Source organism: Arvicanthis niloticus, chromosome 8, assembly GCF_011762505.2.
Source record: "Arvicanthis niloticus isolate mArvNil1 chromosome 8, mArvNil1.pat.X, whole genome shotgun sequence".
Lineage (NCBI taxonomy): Eukaryota > Metazoa > Chordata > Mammalia > Rodentia > Muridae > Arvicanthis > Arvicanthis niloticus.
In genome coordinates, this window is record NC_047665.1 from 87,532,809 (window position 1) to 87,540,107 (window position 7,299).

Sequence of the window (7,299 nt, forward strand, 5' to 3'; positions counted from 1 at the left end):
TTCAGTTTTGTACCATTACTTAAATTTTTTTCTGTACATATATGTTTTGCCTGCATGTATAGGTTTGTGCACCACTTCTGTAGCTGGTGACCTCAGAGGATAGAACAGGTTGTGGATCCCTTGGAACTGGAATTATGACAGTTGTGAGCCATGTGGGTGCTGGGAATCAAACCTTGGTCCTCTGGAAGAACAACAGCCAGTGTTGGTTTTTTTTTTTTTTCTACTGAGCCATTTCTCTAACCCCCCAGTTCCTTTACATTCATAAAAAGGAGAAAGTTGTCTGTCTTATTGTCTTAAATAAAACTTTTTATTTACTGGAGGGGAGTATGCATGTCATTGTGTACATATAGACAAAAATCAGAAGATAAAATGAGGGATTTGGCTCTCTCCTTCTACCATATGGTCTTGAAGCTCAAGCTAAGGACATCAGGTTGGTGGCACGTCCCGTCACCAGCTGAGCCAATGTGCTGCCCCCTCTGCTTCTTGACAGTAGCTGTGTTGGGTTGAGCTACCATCTACCACCATGACTTTACCATGATGGACTATGCCCATGAACTGAGAACCCCATCAAAGTCTTCCTGCTTCTGGTTGCTTTTGTGAGGGCATTTAATTACAGCAACAGGAAAATTAATAATTACACCAGATTAATGGTAGAGGTAGGTTCACGAAGAACTGTAGGCTGAGTTTCTGTGTGATTTGTATAGCCCACTTTTTCCAACCTATATAAAGGCTTAGAAAATATCCTCTCATGATCTTGGTAAAAAAACAGATTAGTTCCCCCCCCACCACCACCACCACACTTGAGAAGTTCTGTGGTGTGCTAGCGATGTGGCTCAGTAAGAAGGGTGTTTGACTAGTATGCCTTGCTAAGTTCTGTGGTGTGCTAGCGATGTGGCTCAGTAAGAGGGGTGTTTGACTAGTATGCCTTGCTAAGTTCTGTGGTGTGCTAGCGATGTGGCTCAGTAAGAGGGGTGTTTGACTAGTATGCCTTACTAAAATGCTTCAAATCCAAGCTATGAGTGTCATACACACCAACATTGAGATACTCATTTTAAACAGAAGTTTAGCCACCTTCTCCAATTTAAACAGGAATAATCAGAGCAGCAGAAACCAAGTGTGTAGCATTTGATTTTATGATATCATGAATGAGCAAGAAGAAATCACAGTGTTTTCTGAGTAATTATGTTTCTGCTTACACCACTATCTGTGTGCTCCCAAAATGCTTTATCTGGATTGGTGAGATGGGTCAGTAGGTAAAGATACTTGGCACCAAACCTGAAGACTTGAGTTTAGATGTCCAGCACCCACATTAAAAGTACAGTGTTGATGAGATGTCTCCCAAGCCTGATTTTGTAAGTTTGATTCCTGGGACCCATCTGGGGCAGGAGAGAACTGACTCCTGCAAGTTTTCCTCTGATGTCCACATGTAAACTGTGTTACACACACATCCAACAAACACAATAAATAATGAACATTTTAAAAGGCTGAGCATGCTGTGTGTGCTTGTAACCTTAACGTTGGGAATGAGGTAGACCAGGAACAGGTAGCTCCTGAGAGTCCATTGGCTAGCCAGCTTAGATGAATAAGTGAGCTTGCTTGACAGTAAGAGACTGTCAGAAGACAATATGGCAGACAGCAACAGAAGACCCCCAGCATCCTACTCTGGTGAACCCCACATGGGTGTGCAGAGGGACACATGTACATGCTCTCACACATTTAAATCCTTTTCTTTTGTTTTTAAATATTTTAAAATACACTACACTTTATTCATTGTGCATGTGTATTTATGAGTATGTGGTGCCTCCGTGGACATGTGGAAGACAGAGGACAACTCTTCCACCCTGAGTCCTGGGGACTGAACTTGGATCCCCAGGGCTTGGCAGCAGACTTCTTAACCTGCTGAGCCACCGCTCCAGCCCAACCTTTCTTACAATCTCACTATGCAACCCAGGCTGGCATCATACTTGGGATCCTCCTGTCTCAGCTTTCCAAGGGCTGAGACTACAACTGTGACCCGCTAGGTCCCCTACTAAATTTCCTCTCGTCTTACCTTTATCTCTTGCCATGTAAAGGTATAACCACAGGCTCTGAGCCAGAGGGTCATTTTCTACTACCAAAGTTATTTGCTTAGTTGAATGGCTTGCTCCACTACATCACACATTCCCTAAGAGTACTCTGAGTTGAGTCTTGTCACTACGCTCTAAGTGCATTATATTTTACTATAAATTAGGACACGAAGAAATGACTTTTGCAATTTTACTTTTTTCAACTATTTAAAAAAAAAAAACCAGGTCTCATGAAGTCTAGCAGACAAACTCACTATGTAGCTGAGGCTGGCCTTCAACTCCTAATCCTCCTGCCTCCACCTTCCAAATGTCCAGGTTAGAGCTGTGTGGTATTATGCCCCATTTCTTCCAAACAGCTGAGTCATTTCCCTGACATAACACTGATCTGAGTGTAGGTAACCGCAAACTCGCTTTTTGTGTCTGTGTGTCTGTGTGTCTGTGTGTCTGTGTGTGTGCTTTCATGCAGAGGCTAGAGGATGATTCCAGTGTCTTCCTCTTAAAGATTTGGTTTCATTGTTTTAAATTATGTGTTTGGGTACGGGTGCCTGGGGAGGCCAGAGGACACTGGATTCCCTGAAGCTGGAGCTACAGGTGGTTGTGAGCCACCAACATAGGCGCTGGGAACTGAACCCAGGTCCTCTGCAATCTCTGCTCTTTTTTTTGTTTTGTTTTGTTTTTTTCAGATGCATACATTTTAATAAGGAGGTGGACAGCAGGGAAGGCTTCCCTGGGAGTCTGCACACAGCGTACTGGCATTCACGGTATTCTTGGCCAGTGTTTCTCATTAGACCAGTTAGTGTTGTCATCTACACCGGTAAGGCTGATCCTCACGTAGGACTGGAGGCAGCATGTCTGGTAAGTTCTGCAGTAGAAGTAGGCCTGTTCACCCTTTTTGCAGGAAGACCTACAGAATCCTCTGTTACCCATGCATTGAAGAATAGGACCTCTGCCTTCTTCGAAGTCCCTGTTCAGAGGCGCCAGAAATGTGGGGGGTCCAGCCCCGGCTTGGGTGTGAGAGGGGGAGAGAGCTGCAGCTGCTTCTTCCTCAATCTCTGCTCTTAAGCGCTATACCGTGTCTCCAACTTAATTTTTTTTTTTTCAGAACAAGAACTCCCACTAAACCCACTGATCAGACTGGCCAAGTCACTGCTGAGATCCTGGGTATCCTCCTTTCAGCCTCTGGATTACTCATGTCACCAAATGTGGCTTCTTACATTGTTCTGGGATTATAGGTTTGTGCTACCTACCACTCACAGCTGTGCAATGCCTGAGGGGGAAAGGCCTTTATTTTGTCTTTGTTTTGGTGTTTGTACCGTATGTACACATGTATGCACATGTTCATGGCCTGTGTGCAAGCAGGAAGACACTGGGTGTCCTACTCTATCACATTCTGCTTTATTCTTCAGACATCTTCACCAAAACTGCAGCTAGACTGACAGTCAGATCCTCCAGTCTGAATCCCTATACAGCACTACCGTTACAGACATATGCACAACCATATTTGGCTTTTTATGTGCATGCTGGAGATTTGAACTCAGGTCCTCAAGCTTGCAAATGTGTCCAATTTGTGCCTTGAGTACAGCCCACGAGTGACCTCAAGATGTAAGTTCTAATCAAATGGGTGGCACTAGCCATGCTATAGGGCCATCACTGGTGAGATATTGGGGTAGTTTCAAATGGCATCAGCAGCAGTGGGGAATGGCCAGGGTGATAATGAGTGGAATGTGGAAGTGGGGTACTCTTTCCAGTGGAGATGGGTGTCTACTGCCATGCTTGAGCGAAACAATGGCTTACATGGAAATATGAGTCGTCATCCTGTAAATTAATGAAAGCATCTGAGCAGGTGCTGGTAAAATCAACAAAACAGAAAACTACCTTTTTGTTGTTGTTTGGTTGTTGTTGTTTAATGAAAGTATAAGCTCAAACAGACCTCTTGTCAGAAAAAAAAAAAAAAAAACAGCCACCTGGTTTAACGAATGATTTCTGGAAAGCAGGTTAAGAAACCATGTATCCTCAATCTCTCCTGTACTCCATGAGATGAAGGGAAGATGGAAAACTTACAAGATAGGTTAAGCCTTGAAGACGTGGGTCCATTTGTTCAACTGGAATTTTGAGACAGGATCATGTAGCCCAGGCTGTCCTCAAACGAGGTATGTGGCTGAGGATGATCTTGAACCTCCCTGTCCTTCTGCCTCACCTCCCAAGCCATGCACTACCATACCTATTACCCAGCACTAGGGATGGAACCTGGAGCTTTGTGCATGGGGGGCAAGCACTCTAATCAGCTGAGCCCCCGCCTCAGCCCCTTGGCTGGAATTTTAAGTTGCTTGAAGAGTTTGTTGTATCAGCAAAACTATGTTGAATTTATTTATGAGGACATAAAAGTCTCATCGACACCTTTGGCATAAACCTAGGATTATATGCATTTGGAAAGTGAACATGCACTGGGGTTCTCAGTCTAATACCTGTAACTCCAAAGGCAACCAAAAATGCCTAGGGAGAGATGGCTCAGTAGGCAAAAGGGACTTTCTATTAAGCCTGGTTATTTGACTTCAATTCCTAGATTGAAATCCATGGGGAAAGGAGAAACTAACTTCAAAGTTATCCTTTGACCTCCACACAAGTACTGTGGTACATGCATGTTCACACACACACACACACACACACACACAATATATATATATATATATATATATATATATATATATATATATATATATATACAAAAAGATCTGACAGAACCTGGTCACACAACCACTATACTCTGGCCTCAGCAGAAGTAAGAGATATGTGGTGTTCTTTGTTGTTTTTCTGGGGTGCTAGGGTTCTAACACGAGGTCTCATACATACTAAGCACGCATTCTTCATGCAAGCTATGTCCCCAGTCTGAAAGTGACCTTGACAATTATTTTAGCCTCTGTGAGTCAAGAGATCCTCAGCATTCATTCTGAATGAGACAATTTTAAGACAGGGACCAACAGCTTGTGTTGTAACACCGGCAATGTGTGTCCAGGGTTTTACTCTACAGTCTGGGCTAGCTTAGAATTTACTATGTGCCACAGCTGGTCTTATATTTGAAACAACCCTCACACAGCCTCCAAGGGCTAAGATTATGGCATGAGCCACCACATCCAGCTTGGTTTTGTTTATGCAGTGCTAAGGATGCAGCCTGAGGCCTCACACATGCTAGGCTAGCACTCTACTGGATCCAGCCTGGAGCCTGTGTTTTATAGGAACATCCTGGCTATTTTGGTGGGGTTTTCATAAGGCAACGTGTTAGGAACTAGATGGTCCTCTACACAGCCCGTCTTCAGCCAGTTAGTGCCAGCCACATCACCGCCAGCAGCCAAATGGAACACATGTCCTCCTTCAAAGGACATCTTCTTTGCCATCACTGCCTGCTATTTCTCACTCTGTTTTTGTCTCCCTCTTTTTTCTCCACCGTTGATCAGAGGCAACCTTTGTATACCACCCCCATAACATCTCTTTAGTGAGACCTGTTGTGTGGTGTGATCTCTGCAACATTCCTTGGGCCCCATCCACCAAGGTAGTCTTCCTTCCACAGAAAACCCTAACACAAAGTCTAATTAGCAGCTGGGTATGGAGGACCACTGGCTCAGGGTCTGTGAGATACTCTATGCCCCAGACATCCTGGCATGTAGCCTGCAAGTATAATCTTAAGGCTCATGGTAAGAGGCTGAGAGGCACGAGGGCTGGGAATTTGGCCCAGTTGATAGGGTACTTAGCTAGCATGCATAGGCTCTGCCTTCCATTCCACTGCATAAAACCAGATATGGTGGTACAGGCCTATAATTCCAGCATTCAGGAGGTGGAGGCAGGAGGATCGTAAGTACAAGGTCATCCTTGGCTACATGGTTTGAAATCAGGTTGGAATACATGGGTGCTGTTTCTTCCATCAAGAGCATGTAAGTAGATATGAGCCAGAAGCATGGGCCCGGACTCCAGGAAGCATACTGAAATCATTACCATGATGGAGTCTCTGAAGGAGGTAATGGGAGGACACACTGTGTGTGATCACCATGTGTGGAGATGAGAGAATCATTTGAAGCCGTTGGTTCTACCCTTCCACCATGTCCCAGGAATTGAACTCAGACTGAGCCTTCCCATCAGCCCTGCACATATATGACTTTAGTAAGTGTTCAACACTTTAAAAGAGGATGTCATCAATGTACTATGCATGTCAAGATTCTGTCTGTAACAAGACTCAAGTTGAGGTATTCACAGTGGAGAAAGACTCTAAACTGAATGCTCCATCCAAGTCTTCAACGGAAGAATGATGGTGCTGTGGCAGTTCATATATATACACTTTTTATTGTGTGGGGTTTCATTTCACGTGAATATATACCTAGAAGTAGATTTGCTGGGTCATATGGTAAGTATATATTATGTACAGAGTTTTCTGTGTAACAGTCCTGGCTGTCCTGGAACTTGCTATGTAGACCAGGGTGGCCTCAAACTCAGAGATCTGCCTCTGCCTCCCAAGTGCTGGAACTAAAGGCCTGCGCCACTATTGCTGGGAGGCGGTATGTCTTTTCACCATAAGTTGGTTCTTTCAGGCACTTTGTCAGAGCAAGGAGAAAATAACGAATATACTCAATATTTTGTAATCAGTGTAAATAACAAACCCTTAAGTTCTTCCCTCTCTTGGTGTTATGTTCAAACAAACTAGCCATTACCTATTTAAAATTACTTCTCTCCATTGCCTCTCACCCCAAGGTGGCAGTATTATGCCTATTTTGATGGTCACTGTTTCCCTACTTCTGAACAATTATGTGGTCTGTGAGATGCCCTGGGAATCACCACAATGAAGCAGGTATGGTGGTATACGCCTTTAGTATCAACACTGGTTAAGGTTGAGAGGGAAGGATCATGAGTCTAAACTAGCCTGGGCTACCAAAGGCTCGTTTTTTTTGTTGTTGTTGTTTTGTTTTTTTAAAGGGTGGCCCGACTCTCTGAAATTGTCTCTCTACCCAGCGCTCGCATAAAAGCGTCGGATCGCCAGACAACTGCCGCCACTTAAGAAGGGACTCAACTAAACGTATGTTGACAGGTTAATTTTTTTCTTCTGGAAAAAAAAAATCACAAAGTTCTCTAGGGGCTTTTGAAGAGGGGAAGAGACAAATAAAGACAGACCAGAGCCAGGCATGGAGTCTACGCCTAGTAATCCCAGAACACTGGGCCAGGACGATAGGAGATCGAGACCACCCTTGCC

At 44.2% G+C, this 7,299-nt stretch overlaps 1 pseudogene; it reads right to left on the reverse strand.

Moving 5' to 3' along the window:
- Positions 1–2,760: 2,760 nt before the first annotated feature.
- LOC117713439 (beta-defensin 19 pseudogene) lies at positions 2,761–3,880 on the reverse strand (annotated as a pseudogene).
- Between the last annotated feature and the right edge of the window lie 3,419 nt (positions 3,881–7,299).